The sequence below is a fragment of the Phoenix dactylifera genome, chromosome 10 (genome assembly GCF_051530095.1).
Source record: "Phoenix dactylifera cultivar Ajwa chromosome 10, Ajwa_hap1_PhDact_Kaust_v1.1, whole genome shotgun sequence".
Lineage (NCBI taxonomy): Eukaryota > Viridiplantae > Streptophyta > Magnoliopsida > Arecales > Arecaceae > Phoenix > Phoenix dactylifera.
In genome coordinates this window covers 19,161,660-19,176,641 of record NC_143199.1, presented here as the reverse complement: position 1 = coordinate 19,176,641, position 14,982 = coordinate 19,161,660, and the positions used below count along the sequence as shown (strand labels likewise).

The following is a 14,982-nucleotide window of genomic DNA, read 5'->3' as shown; positions in this document are numbered from 1 at the left end:
CCAATCTAGCCTTGTAGGTTTCTACTTGGCCATCTGCTCCAATCTTCTTCTTATAGACCCATTTGCATCAACTAAAGTCCATACTTGGTTGGTATACATAGAGTCTATTTCGGATTTCATAGCTTCTAACCATTTGTTAGAGTTATTACTCATGATAGCTTCCGAATAGGTCAGAGGATTATCATTTTCAACGATGTGGGCTTCATCATTCTCAATGATAAACCCATACCTCTTAGGTGCATTTCACACTCTATTTGACCCTTGGAGAGGAGATGTGTGTTGTGGTTGTACTTCATCAATGGGTACATCTGGTTGAGGAATATCTTGTGTTTCCATTTGTAGGTCTTGAACTTCTTCAAGTTCAATTCTCCTATCCTTGCCTTTTTCTAAGATAAACTCTTGCTCTAAGAAAGTGGCATGTCTACCTACAAAGTCTTTTTGTTCGGTAGGATGATAGAAGATGTATCCTATACTATCTTTAGGATAACCTACAAAAATACATTTATCTGATCTAGCACTTAGCTTATGTCCAAAATTTCTTTTGACATAAGCTTTACAGCCCCATATCTTAAGATACTTAAGATTAGGCTTCTTTCCTCTCCATATCTCATATGGAGTACTAGATACAGATTTTCATGGTACCCTATTTAATACAAGTGCAGCAGTTTCTAGGGCAAAACCCCAGAAGGAAATAGGAAGATCTGTAAAGCACATCATGGACCGTACCATATCTAATAGAGTACGATTCCTCCGTTCAGCTACACCATTTAATTGTGGCGTATACGGAGGTGTCCATTCAGAGAGAATGCCCTTTTCTTTAAGATAATTTAAAAACTCACTAGAAAGGTATTTACCTTCTCGATCAGATCGAAGGATTTTAATACATTTTGCAGTTTATTTTTCAACCATACTTTGATACTCTTTAAATTTATCAAAGGCTTCGGATTTATGTTTCATAAGATACACATATCCGAACCTTGATAAATCATCAGTAAATGTGATGAAATAAAAGTATCCACCTCTAGCAGGAGTTGTCATAGGACCACATACATCTGTATGCACAAGTCCTAATAACTCTCTTGTTCTTTCTCCATGTCCAATGAATGGAGACTTAGTCATTTTACCCATACGACAAGATTCACAAGTTCCTAATGATTCATAATCATAAGGATCAAAGAACTCTTCTTTGTACAACTTGTTGATTCTTAATTCGCTTATGTGACCAAGTCGGCAATGCCAAAGAAGGGTGTTATTTACTTCTTCTCTCTTTCTTTTATTGCTTTTATCAATGTGAAAGACATTGTCATTAAGTAATAGAACAAGAAGACTATTTTTCATAATGCCATTGCAATAGACTTTATTAGAAAAAGAAATTGAGCAACCATTGCTCTTTATATTAATTTCATGTCCTTTCTTTAACAACGAAGGAACGGAAATTACATTTCTAATAATTTTGGGCATATAATAACAATCTTCTAATTCCAGGAGCTCTCCCGAAGGCAACTCCAAATGGTAGGTTCCAACAGCTTCAGCCTGGATGGACTCTCCTCCAGCGCCATACAGCTCAAAGTCACCTTTCTTCAAAATTCTAATTTTCTGTAGTCCATTCAAAGATTTGCAAATATGAGAACCACAGCCGGTATCCAATACCCATGAATTTGAATTTGAAGAACTTAATGATAAGTTGGCATGTAATATAAACATGCCTTTCGATACAACTCTTGCATCGGTCTTCATACTTGCAAGAAAACTCTTGCTATTTCTCTTCCAGTGGCCTTCCTTGCCGCAGTGGAAACAGGTACTAGGTTTGGAGTTTTTCTTTTCTTTCTTCTTCTTGATCTTGCTACTATTAGGGTTCAACCTTTTCTTAAAACCCTTATTGCCTGATTTCTTCCTTGAGCCCCTATCAATAAGAAGGATCAGACCCTTTTCCTTTTTGATATGGGTTTCAGCTGTCTTTAACATATTTAACAGCTCAGGAAGTGAGACATTCAGCTTGTTCATGTGAAAATTCACAACAAACTGAGAGAATGATTCAGGTAGTGATTGCAGGATCAAATCCTGACTGAGCTCACTATCCATAGCAAAACCTAATTGACTTAATCTGGTGATCAAGTCTATAACCATAAGACAATAGTTTTGCACGGACGTTCCTTCATTCATTCTAGCACGGAACAATTACTTAGATATCTCATATCTAGCAGTTCTACTCTGCTCTCAATATAACTCCTTTAAATTAAGAAGTATGGATTGAGCGTCCATGTTCTCATGTTGTCTCTGTAGCTCATTGCTCATGGAGGCAAGAATGATATATTTGACAGTTAAACTATCATTCTTTCATATTTTATGTGTGGCTACCTCCTCTTCTGTAGCATGGAGTTAAGCTTTCTATAGTCAATGCAAACACGCCAGCTAGTGATCGTGCGTGTGGGCATCAACTCTTCTTCTGCATTTTCAACCACAGTAATGCCCGACTTCTTTGGTACTACTTGAGTCAGACTTACCCAGTTGCTATCAGACATAGGATAAATAATTTCGACATCTAGCAACTTCACTACTTCTTTCTTGACCACCTCTTTCATGTTAGGATTGAGTCTCCTTTGCATTTCACGGGTCGATTTTGCATCTTCTTCTAGGTGAATTCGATGCATGCAAATAGTGGGTCAATCCCCTTTAGATCGGTTACAGACCATCCAATTGCATGTTTGTGTTCTCCTAGCACGCTCAAAAGTCGACTTTCCTGTTTGTTGATAGGTCAGCTACGATGATTATAGGTAGGGTAACTTCGGGTCCTAGAAAAGCATACTTAAGGGTTACCGGAAGTGGCTTTAACTCAAGTTTGGGAGGGGACTCGATGGAGGGGCATTGTGGCGCACTAGAAAGGGTAGGAAGAGGTTCATATCGGATTCGCCAAGGATGAGAAGTCGTGGGAGACGGATTGTCGAGTAGGACATTGACTTCTTCTATGGCATTGTCTAAATCAAAGTTATCAATGTCAAAATGGGCTAAACATGCTTCCAAAGGATCATCTGCCAAAATATAGGGAAGGGCTTCTTCTACAAGATCATCCATTTTGTCAACTAGGAAGCACTCATTGATAAGTGCTTAATAATCTATAATTTAGTTATCTTTCCATAGCACTTATCAATGTTTTTAAACTGATAAATATATATTTTACCATAAAATTAAATAAACATTGAAATGAATTTAAAATATGGTAAGAGGTAAATAATTCTTTTCTCAAAACAGACTCTAAACTTGTCTCTCTCCTGGTTATAATCTATCATGAAAACATATAAGGAGGAGATTATGTTGACCCGATTTGGTAACCTAATGGAGTTGTAATCAAGCTAAGGCTATAATTAAATGGGTTTTGGTCCTGATTCGATCGAAAGTTATAATTAATTATGTATGGGGCAAAGGTTTGATTAACCCTTTTTATTAGGTCACGGTCCGGTTTTTAGTCTTGTCTGGTCGAGTTCGATCTGAAGCAGCTTAGCAAGAATTAAATGACAATGGGCTCAAGGACAAGTCAACCATCATGACCCACCTCAAACCCAAAGTCAATTCCCAACCAATTCGTTATCTGCCTTCATATAAAATTTATAATAATAATAACTAAAAATTCACGATTCACTGTTCATATAAACAGTGTCCCGTTAAAACACTGTTCATATGAACAGTGTTAAAAAAAATAAAAAAATATAATAAAATAAATAAATAAAAACATAAATAAATAAATAAATAAATAAAAATATATATATAAATAGATTCCACTGTTTATCTTCTTCCTCCCGCTGCCAAACCTTCCCGTGATCCCGCCTCGCTCACAACAACTTGATCCCCCATCATCCGCGCGCCAAATCCAAGAGGGAGATCAGCCGGGCATCTTCTGCATCCGGCCATGGCGTCGTCTTCATTTCCGGATGCTCCGCCGGCGATCACTCCTCCGCTACAATCAACGAGCCGCTCCAACCGTCGGGAATCAAATGCTCCGCATCAGCCCGTTCCAGCACGAGTTCCACGGGGTGCAGCCAGCGACCGGATCCCCCGCCTCTCCTTCCGATCGTATCTCTTCCAATTCATCATTCGCACAGCACCCGGACACCTGCAACATCTTTCCGTCCGGATTCATCCCTAGCACCAAGCCGTGATCGGCTCCCAACCGTCGGAAACCCAGCTCGGCATTCATCTACAGCTCAGTCCCCGGCTTCTCCGAGATCCAGATACTCCGCATCAGCACCTCCCATCGATCCCGCGGCCATCTCATCTTCTTCCCTCCACCTCCCGTCGATCCAGCGGCCGGCTTCATTTCCGGCCATTACAATCAAACGCTCCATGGATCCCTCCCAAGATCCAGCCACGCCATTGACGCCATTCATCCACTATAAAAGGAGGAGGGCGTTTGGTGGCAGGGGGAGAGCTCGGTTTGAAGAACAGAGGAGGCTCTGTTCGGGAGAAGAAGAAAGCCGAGAGGGAGAGAAAAAGAAATAAAAAAAAAGAGAAAGGAGGGGGAAATAGAATGTTTTGTGATATTTTGGGAATGATGGGAGGTGAAGGCTTTCATTTGCAGATGGGAGGTCATCCGGAAGCCATGCTCGGCTAAACATCTAATCTAGGGCTGGATGAAGCCCTAGCAATGTATCAGGGCATTGTAGTTCTTATTTTCTTTATTATTTTGGAGCTTGTTTAAATTCTTATCTTCAATGAAATATCTTTTTATGATGTTTAAACTTTGAGCATGCCATTTACTATTCATGTTTGCTAAAGTAGTCTAAGATGATCCATGCCTAGGAAGATGAGGTGTGCTGCATCCTAGATTAGCATACTTAGGTAGACACTTCATGCTATACCAAAGATGGATTTTCCTAACACTCTTTATGTTTTTATTTTAAAAGGCTTGTAGCCAAAATTGCATGCCTCTCCAAAAGATAAAAATTAAGAACACAATCCTTGATGCAATGCTATGTGGTGGATTCCAAACCCTAGATCTATTTACTCTGATAAATTCCAATCCGTACTCATAGTTTAATTTAGTTAAATCAAGTTAGCAAATTCTTCTTTTTGATTTATTTTTAAAAGAAAAATAACTTATTCTTCAATCCCTGTGGACCGACACCCGTAATCATTATCCTACAGGATACGTGCTATTGCGTGGTTTATTTTCAAAATTGAAAGAACCGATCAATTTTTGGCGCCGTTGCCGGGAATTGCTAGCATAGTTATTTTTCCTATCATTAAAAAAAATTAATTAATTAAAAAAAAACTTTCAAAAAAATATATAAATAAAAAAAAAATTATTTTCTATTATTGTTACTTTTCTTATCTTTTTTTTTCTCTTCTACTATTTTTTTTAAAAAAAAATTTCTTTTGATCTTATTTGATCAGGAATCGAAGGAAAAATCTGGGATGATCAAAAAGAGAACTGCTGGAAAAGAAATGTTGTAGAGGTTTGCCTAAAAAAAAAATTAAATTGCTGAAAAAATTTCCTTTGGTAACCTCTAAACCTTTCTTATTTAAATTAAGTATTAGCTTGAAATTTTATGGTGATTGTTTGATTTTAATTTCAGCAAAAGTGTGAATGCATGCCTGATACACATACACCAATTCATTTGCACTTAGTAAGGGCAATCACCCTAACAAGATAAGAGCCGGATTTCATCATCGGACTCTTGCCCAACTTAGGTGAACTCAATCTCACATAGTGTCACTTTAATTAAAATCAATTAGACGTTGGCTCCTAGGGACATTCGAGCTCAATAGGATGAAGATCACCGAAAGTTGCACCAATTTCGCTCTGTGGCTTAGTTGATGTCTAGGCAAGCTTTGTCCCTATAAGGAAGACAGTTCATCTGTTCGAGGCAAGTGGATTTTAAGTGGGACCTTTGCGAACGCATCGTGACCCCTCCACTTACCTGGGAGCTTACCTGGTCAACTCGGTTCATTAGACCGGATTGGAGGCTTAGGTGCCCTCTTCAAACCAGTTAGGAGCTGTCTAGTGATTTTAGGACAAAGACTAGGATTGATATGCTTTTCTCTTTTATTGCATGCTTGATTGATCGAGTACTAGTGTATGCACGGTAGTCGTTCTAGAGTACGAAACCTATTACCTTTTGACCCTGAAATAGAACGAACCCTTAGGAACATTCGAGCTAAGATCAAAACATTAGGATCATCCCCACCTCTTAAGATGGCTGAAGAACAATCCAAACTCCTGAGGGAGTACTTTACTCCCACTATTTACACTTTCCCATCTTGCATTCGATTACCTGAGGTAGCAGCTGTACAATATGAAATAAAGTCTAGTGTGATCCAAATGCTCCCATCTTTTTATGGACTCACCAACGAAGACCCCTACAAACATTTAGATGAATTTCTTGAGATTTGCACCACTGTCAAGATTCAGAACTTCACTGATAATGCCTTGAAACTTAGGTTATTCCCCTTCTCCCTTAAAGATAGAGCCAAACAATGGCTGAATTCTTTAGAAGCTAACTCAATTCGTTCTTGGGATCAAATGCAACAAGAATTCCTTAAAAAATACTTTCCCATAGGAAGAACGAACCAGTTTAGACGTGCCATTACAAGCTTCTCCCAAACTGAGGGAGAAGAATTTCATGAAACTTGGGAGAGATTTAGGGACCTAATCCGTAAATGCCCTCATCATCAAATACCTAAGTGGCAACTAGTGCAATGTTTTTATGACGGATTGACAGAACGAAACCGTCAGATGATCGATGCTGCATGCGGGGGGACTTTCATGCTTCGAAATGAGCATGAAGCATGGCAACTATTTGAAAATCTTAATGAAAACTCCCTCCACCATGCTTCATGTTCTCGTCAAGCATCCCCGAATTTTCAAAGAAAAGGGGCCATTTGTGAAATAAGTCATTCTATGGACCTGTCTAGCAAGGTAGATGCATTGTCCCATAAGATTGACCAACTAATGATAGGAGGACATGTCGTTAGCTCTTCCCAAGCACAAGTGTGTGCTATTTGTTCTAGCCCATCGCATCCTATTCATGAGTGCCCCTCAGCACCCCAATATCCCGAACTCGTGCAAGAACACATCAATGCTGCCCAAACACAGCCCAGACCGGGTAATGATCCATTTTCCAATACATATAATCCGGGATGGCGGAACCATCCAAATTTTTCTTGGAGGTAGCAAGCTTCTAATACCTCCCAACCCTTCTTCCAAAATTTTCAAAACCCTCAGAATTTTCATCTCTACCGTCCCTCAACTCAATTTCAGCATCCTCCTCCTCCAACCCAGAGAAATACAGCCTTTGAGGAAAAGGTGTTGACTGCCCTTCAAGGTTTGGAGGCAAACACACAACTATTGCACTCTCACACGCAATCAATTGCTAAGCTAGAATCCCAAATGGGTCAACTAGCTAATGCATTAAACAAGCGAGAGGAAGGTAAGCTTTCAAGTCAACCAATGAGTAATCCTAGGGGACAATACGTGGCTCAAGAAACTCGACTAAATCATGAGCAAGCCAATGCTTTGACTACCCTAAGGAGTGGACGTATAATAGATAATAAGGTTGGGGAGGGTAACAATAAGGAAGGAGAAGAAGAAGAGAAGAATGTATCACATGAAAATCCAAAACCTTCTTCAGCTAGTCCACCATCTGCCACATCCCACATTCCAAAGGCTCCATTCCCTGAAGCACTTAATGCACCCTCTCCCTTTGGCAAGAAGGGAACTTCATTAGAAGAGATGATGGAGGTCTTCAAACAAGTTAAAATCAACCTCCCACTCCTTGATGCCATCAAACAAGTTCCCTCCTATGCCAAATTTTTCAAAGACCTTTGCACCCAAAAGCGGAAATCTAGGACATATGTGCCTAAAAAGGTCCTCCTAACTGAGCAGGTGAGTTCCATTCTCCAACACAACACCCCTCCAAAGTTCAAAGATCCTGGTGCCCCCACTATTTCCTGTGTCATAGGAAATAACTCCATCGACCGAGCACTTTTAGATCTAGGGGCAAGTGTAAATCTTCTACCCTATTCAGTCTATGAAAAATTTGGGTTGGGTGAATTGAAACCTACCTCGGTATCTTTACAATTGGCTGATCGATCGGTGAAGATGCCAAGGGGGATGATTGAAGATGTTCTTGTCAAGGTAGACAAATTCTATTTTTCAGTAGATTTTATCATCCTTGACATGGAACATGTGCCCAACCTAAAAAAATAAATTCCTGTGATTCTTGGTCGTCCCTTTTTAGCGACAGCCAATGCATGTATCAACTGTAGAACCGGGGCAATGGATATATCATTTGGAAACATGAAAATTAAGTTGAATGTGTTTCATGCCGTTGACCAACATGTGAGGGAAGACGAGTGTTACCTAATTGACAAAATGGATGATCTTGTAGAGGAAGCCCTTCCCTATATCTTAACAGATGACCACTTAGAGGCATGTTTGGCCCATTTTGACATTGACAACTTTGATATAGACAAGGCCATAGAAGAAGTCAACATCTTACTCGACAATCAATCTCTCATGAGTTCCCTTCCTTGGAAGATCCGACCTGAACCTCTTCCCCCCATTGCTAGCGCACCACTTTGTCCTTCCATTGATTCTCCACCTAAACTCGAGTTGAAGCCACTTCCGACAACTCTTAAGTATGCTTTTCTAGGACCAGAAGATACTCTCCCTGTAATCACTGCGGCCAACTTATCTATAGAACAGGAAGTTAAACTTTTAAGGGTGCTAGAAGAGAATAAACATGCCATAGGATGGTCTGTAGCCGATTTGAAAAGGGTTGACCCCTCTGTTTGCATGCATCGAATTCATCTCGAAGATGATGCAAAGCCCACCCGAGAAATGCAAAGAAGACTCAATCCTAATATGAAGGAGGTAGTCAAGAAAGAAGTGGTGAAGTTATTAGATGCCGGAATCATTTATCCAATTTCTGATAGTAAGTGGGTGAGTCCGATACAAGTGGTACCCAAGAAATCAGGTATCACTGTGGTTGAAAATATGGAAGGAGAATTGATACAAACACGCACAACCACGGGTTGGCGCGTGTGTATTGACTACAGAAAACTTAATTCGATGACTAGGAAAGACCATTTTCCTCTACCTTTCATAGATCAAATTTTGGAACGGTTGGCTGGTCAAGGTTTCTACTGCTTCTTAGATGGTTATTCTGGATATAATCAAGTACCTGTCTACCCGGACGATCAAGAGAAAACCACTTTTACTTGCCCATTTGGGACATTTGCATATAGGAGGATGCCTTTTGGACTATGCAATGCACCCGCAACTTTTCAATGATGCATGATGGCCATTTTTTCAGATATGGTGAAAAACTTTCTAGAAGTGTTCATTGATGATTTCTCAGTTTTTGGCCTATCTTTTGACGATTGTCTGGATAATTTGACCTTAGTTTTTGATGAGAGCACAAAAGTGCGACCTACATGTTACTGAAATTAGTGTTATTGTTAACCGATAATGATAAATTCACTGGATTAATATTATATTTGGGTTTAACATAGATTAGTATAAATTAGAGATAAAATGCACATTGAATACAAATTTGACTTCAAATCGGGTCCGAGTCGGGTTCAGATTCGAATCGGGTCCAATTTCTTTGTGCTTTTGGGAAAGAATTTTGGGCAAATCTAATTTGGCCATATCATAACTATAAGGTGCTGGGTGACCCATGACTTGAAAGAATTGCACTTGACCTCCAGCCAGAATAGATGACCCGTCTACAAGCCAAATTTCATATCACACTATTTTTTTTCTATATGACTAATTGGATGGAACTTGGTGTCTCCCAGCTCCTTCCAACACAGCTATCCTCCTTCCCGATTCGCTTCCGTGATCCAAGCCGCCCGTGTCCGCATCTTCAACGCCATCCTCCTCCGCGATTCCTCCCAGCTCTAGCCAGGATGCAAGCCGAGATCGCGTGCCAGCAGCCCACCTTCCGCTCCATCCCGCGCGTCTCCTTCCTCCCGACGATCACGCTCTCAGCTCTTCCCGGATCGTAGCCGCATCCCGACCATCCGTGATTCTGCATCCTTCCCAGCAACCAAAGAAGGAAGTCCTCATCCGTGCCTTCCTTCCGTGCACCTCCGGCTTCAGCCCCCCTTCCAGCAAGACAGATCCCAAACCGGAATCCAAGCCGCAGATCCCTCTTCCAGATTCAAGCCGTTCGCATCCCCCTCTTGGCCCAAAGAAGGAAGCTCACAGCCTCCCAAATCAGCGACTCCCCTCATGCGTCCGTGATCTTCTCCTCCGCAATCGTAGCATCTCAGCTCTTCCGGCTTTAGCCCTTCCTCCGCATCGGAATCCCAGCCGTGATCCACTCCGTGACAGCTCGCCCGTGATCCCAGCGCTCGGATCTCGTCCGTGATCAACTCCTCCCCGCGTCCCCACCTTCCGATTCCAGGCCGTCCGCAGCTATAAGAGGAGAAGGAGGAAGAGGAAGGGGGGTGTGCTCGGTTGGGGGTTGAGGCCAAGAACCAGGGAAGGAGGGGAGAGCTCTCGGCTGAAAGAAGGTGGTCGGCTTGTTCAAGGCAGAACAGGGGAGAGAAGAGCGAATGTTGTGCTCTGTTTTCAACTTCATTGAAAACAAAGCATTGTGTTTTTTTTTTCTTTCTTTTAGTTTTAGCTTTTTGTTTTATTTTTTTAGTTTTATTTTAATTAAGAGCAATGTGCTGTTTGTAGTTGGAATTTAAATTGAGAGCATGTTTGTTGCTGGAAATTGGACCCGAGGGCCACCGCGAAACCAGGGGAGGAGGAGCTCCGCTGCCGGGAGGGCGGACGGCGGTGCGCCGGCCGACTGCGTCCTCCGTGGGGATGAGAGAGCGGAGAAGAGTGCATCCTGTCCTGTCCTGCAAAAAAGCCGGTGGCCGGGCTCCCCGGCACCGGCCCTCCGATGCTTAAGTCAGAGGGGGCCCATATGTGGAGGGAGCAAGGAGAAGATATGTGGAGAAAATAAAGAGAATATTGTGTTCAATTGTGTCTGTGCTGTTTTTTCTCGCCTCCTCCTCCCTTTTTCCTAGGTTCCCTTTTATAGAGGGGTATTGTGTTACCTGGGAGGTGACGGGGGAATTTGTCCTTTTTGGTAATAATTGGGCGCGATATGGCCCATTAATGGCGTAGTGGAGGATAAGGCCGAATCAGGCCGGGGTCAGGGAGTTGTCGTGGTTGATCAGACCCGTTGGAGTGGTTGAACCGTCGGCCGTAGTGGGCCTGGGGTTCGTAGGTGGTAAGTGCATTTATTGCCGAGTGAACCGGCAGTCAGGAAGAGCCATACGCTCTGATGGTTCAGTGATCCGGAGATCGTCTTGAGCCGTGTTCATTAAATGACTGAGTGCATCGGAGACTTGAGGGGGTCTCATGCATTAATGACAGGTTGTGCCAGAATACCGGTGGAGATCTCGTGCCTTGATGGCTCAGAGATGGTGGCAGGTTATAGCCGTCAAATCCTTCACAAAGGTTAGGCGGAGATGAGTACTGGTTAAGGCATCGGCTCGGCGGGGGTGCCAAGCCGAGCTGGTCGCCCAGCGGGGCGCCCTGTGGCGGGGTTGCTTCTAGTACTTCTGGTCGGCGCCCTTTGGGCGAGCGCTTTACTGGTCGGCGTCCTCTGGTCGGCTTTTTCTAGCCGAGCGTCCCTACTTGGTGCTTTGGTTGGGCCTTTTCGGATTGGCGCTCTCTAACCGAGCACCCCTCTGTTCGGCGCCCTTTGGTCGAGCGCCTCTACTTGTCGGTATTTTCCTCTGGTCGGCGCTCTCTGATCGAGCGCCTTCCTGGTCGGCGCTCTTTCGCCGAGCGCCTTTCTAGTCGGCGCTCTTCGGCCGAGCGCCTCCGTGGCGGTATGGCTTGGGTTTTTCCCCCAACACTACCCTCCGACTTCCGAGTTCCAGCTGGCTTCCAGCTTGAGCGCGGGAAGTAGCTTTAGTTGGGTCATTTCGGATTCCGAAAATTTTAATTTATTACGCATTTTAAATTATCGGGCGCTTTGAGGTGCCTTTAATAGGCGGCGTCTCCTCCTTTTCGAAATATCTCATTATTGGGATGCTTTCTCCGAAGCGTCCTCGCGTCGTGGGCTCATGATGGGGCCGCACGATCCGATGGGGCACTTCGGTGTCCGAAGCGTCAACCTGAGTTAAATGCGGCCCTCTGTCTTTCGGGCCGACGCGTGTCGTAATCCAAACGGGATGCAGCATTTTTCTCGCTGATCCGGGCCATTGGGGAGGTCTATATAAACTCTCCCCTGGCCTTCCGTCCTCTTCTTATTGCCTTCTTCTTCCAGCTTTTTACAGTCCGAAGTTCTTTTTCTCCGGCGTCTTCCTCAGGTCCCCCTTTTCCTTAATCTCTTTTTCCCTCGCAATGGGTTCTATTCCCAATGAAGTCGAGTCTACCATGAGCGTCCTGGAGGTCGAGATGACCAAAGAGTGGTTTTTCCCTCTTCACGGGTTCCGTTTGGAGCCCGCCAGGCGAAGGGATCGGGTAACCGATCCTCCGGTAGGCCGGATCGGAGTGTATCTGGAATCACTCTGGGCCGGCCTCCGATTTCCTCTTCACGGCTTCGTGAATGAGTTGTTGACGGTATGCCAGCTAGTTCCGGCACAACTCGCTCCGAATGCCTGGAGGACAGTGATCGGTTTCCTGTCACTGTGCTTACTGCACGGGATTCCGACCTCTGTCAATGTTTTCCGGCGACTTTTTATTTTTAAGTCGAATCCGGGAGACGGAGAGTGGCTCTATATCGCCCTACGGGCTGGTCGGCCACTTTTTCACGGTGCCCCTTCGTCTATTCACGACTGGAAGAAGAAATTCTTCTTCCTAGGTTCTGAACGGATCTGAGGGTTCGACCCTAGGTGGGGGCCGGCCCAGCTCAGGTCTATCAACAAGCCCCCCCAGCTTTCTCCACGTGAGCAGGGGATCATTGACACCATCCGCGGCCTCGGGGACGGCATTTTGCTAAACGGCCTCATATGTGAGGACGCTCTAGTGAACGTGGGCCTGAGCTCGGCGCGTCCCCACGGTAAGGATAGTTACAATGTCTTTTTTGTTTTGCTACTGTTCTAATGTTCTAATCCTGCTCGCTCTTGCAGATATCGCAAAGATGGTGACCAAGAGCGAGGTCCTCTACGCCCGCTTCCAGAAGAGGGCAGCTGAGCTCTCAGGCGAGCCCACCGAGCCGAGAAAGAAGGCGAAAGTCTCGGCAACCTTGACTCCCTCGGCGACAGCAGTGGCCGAGGCGGGTCCTTCTCGTCCCGCGCACTCCGGCGCGGATTCCAGGGGCACGGGGTCCCAGGGAGCTTCGGTGGTGCTCCCATGCCCGGTGCCCTTGGCACAAATCCCTGGTCGGCAGGATGCTTCAGTCGCCGACCAGGAGAGGAGTTCCGCGGGTCCCGCGCTTGCGCGTCCCGCCTCAGTCGTGCGGCAGTCAGATCGGCCGCTTGTCCGACCCCAGCCCCCTAGCTTTGAGCCGGGGAGTAGTCAGGGAGCCTCGGGGTCGGCTCCGCCTAGGCCAGCTGATGCTGGCCTTTCGGGCCCATCAGGCTCGGAGGAGCGAGTGCCTCTTGCACTCACCTGGTCGGTATTCGAGGGCGATTCAGCCCTCGAAAACCCTCGAGTGGCGCGCGAAGTATTTCGGGCCGCGCTTCTCCCGGCCGACCGGGCCAAGATACAGTCCATGAGCTATAATGCTTTCATGGACGCTACCCGCTGCAACGCCGTCCGGGTAAGTAAAATTTTTCATCTGTGTAATTTGTAAGAAATTTTTACTCGTAGCGCCATATGTTTTTCTTTTCGTTTCTTTTACAGTATTTGCACGAGACGGAAATGCTGATGCACATCACTCATGACTACCGGGAGCGGGCCCGGAAGTATCAGCGTGGGTATGAGGAGGCCGAGGCGAGGTGCCAGGCCTCCGAGGCTGAACACCAGGTGCTCCAGGCAAAGGTGGGAGCATCCGAAGAAAGAAACCGAGCTCTGGCCGCCGAGCTCGATGAAGAGAAGGGCGCGCATGCACTGGCTAGGTCTGAAGTGCGCGCTGCAGAGGCTCGTCTGGCCGAGGCCGAGCTGGCGCTGGCCTCCCGCGAGCAGGAGATGGGAAACGCCCGCCTTCGCCACTTGGAGCTCGAGCGGAAATTGAGAAATCTCGAGCGGAAGGCCGCGTACCATGAGGCTCGGGAGCTCGAGGCTCGGGAGCAAGCTCAGAACGCGGTGAAGCTCTTCCGCGAGTCGGAGGAGTTTCACGACCTCCTAGCAGAGGAGGGCGTGAATGGGCTGATTCAGGGCTTCCGGGATTTCCGCAACCAACTGCGGCTGCTCCTCCCGAATTTTGACGTGAACCTGCTTCAACCGGGAGCAGGGGTCGAGAGGCCGGAAGTGGAGGCAGACACCCCGGAGGCCGACCAGAGAAGTCTGGCCGAGGCGGCCGAAGCCATCCCTGAAGTTGCTCCTGTTGCTGCCGAGGCCACTGCTGAGGTCCCGACTGCGGAGCCCACCGCTCCCGACGCTACCGAAGCCGAAGCGGTCGAGCTCGAGACTTGAGTGTAGTTCTGCTGTTTTTGTTAAGTCGGGGTGGTCCCCATACTTGTAGGGGCCGAGCCCGAATTTTTGTACTTAGCCTACGGGCTTTTTTGAAATGAATACATGTTTTTGGAAACCCATCTGGAAGTTTCTCTGCTCGGATCCATTTTAGGTTCCAAGGATATGGGCTCTATGGTCTCAACTCCATCCGCCACAGGGTTTGGGTTTAGGTTCGGCTTGCCGAGCTCCATTGCTTGGTCCTCCGACCAGAGGTATAGCAACGCTTATGCCCAAGGGATTTGGGCTTGGAGAGTCTTTTCGAGCCTAGTCCAGAATTCGACCAAGCCCTAGGGCGGTCATTAGGACTCGAACTTCAGCGAAGTTAGTGAACTTCGAGCCTCGCGTTGCCGGGGCGGACCGGATTTTTTTTTTTTTCAACGAATGGGTTGAATCCTCGTCAGCTCGTGACGGGG

General features: G+C 45.5%; 1 non-coding gene across 1 annotated transcript; it reads right to left on the bottom strand.

The window, feature by feature from the left end:
- Positions 1-6,566: 6,566 nt before the first annotated feature.
- Positions 6,567-6,672, bottom strand: LOC120104855 (small nucleolar RNA R71). The gene has a single exon (XR_005507211.1). It is a non-coding gene; the product is annotated as a small nucleolar RNA R71 (small nucleolar RNA).
- Positions 6,673-14,982: the final 8,310 nt, after the last annotated feature.